Here is a 746-nt window from a genome sequence, read left to right on the forward strand (position 1 = left end):
AGTAAGCATACCAGTTCCCTGTACGATAGTCTACATTTGGATTTTGTGGCTTTGATGACATCCGCCGCAAAATTACGCGAACAACAACAACAACAACAAAAATCATTACGTTCATAAAGATATACTACTACCAAAACACGAGTAATGTGCCAGTCTTACTGAGTAACGAGTTCCCGAGTTCGTTTTTTTTCCACATGAAGTGAGAGAGATTAAAACACTGAAGAAATTTACCAATAAATCGTTTCAAAATCACGTTGTGACAGTAACCGGTCAAATTCTTCATGTTTCTATTAATACACGCCACCTTTACTAATGTCTTATTTTACCTAAAATATCTACATTGTTTTAGATATGCTCATAGGAAGAGGCAAACACAAGCACAAAATGAATCAATTAGCAAAAATAACTAAGGTGTTAACTGTGGTTTAAAAAAAAATATCAGTGTCAGTATCAGTATCAGTAGCTCAAGGAGGAGTCACTGCGTTCGGACAAATCCATACACGCTACACCACATCTCGCAAGCAGATGCCTGACCAGCAGCGTAACCCAACGCGCTTAGTCAGGCCTTAAGGGGAAAAAAAACAACCCCCAAAACTAATAAATTTTTTTTTAAAGTAATAAAAATAGAAATAAAATAAAATACAATAAAAAGAAATATCAAATAGTGCATCGAAATCCCTCCTATTTTCAAGCTCTTCAGCTGACGTGTTGAACGAAATTATGACTGTTTCAGAGGCTTGGAACGA

The sequence above is a fragment of the Babylonia areolata genome, chromosome 1, assembly GCF_041734735.1.
Source record: "Babylonia areolata isolate BAREFJ2019XMU chromosome 1, ASM4173473v1, whole genome shotgun sequence".
In the NCBI taxonomy this organism is placed as follows: domain Eukaryota; kingdom Metazoa; phylum Mollusca; class Gastropoda; order Neogastropoda; family Buccinidae; genus Babylonia; species Babylonia areolata.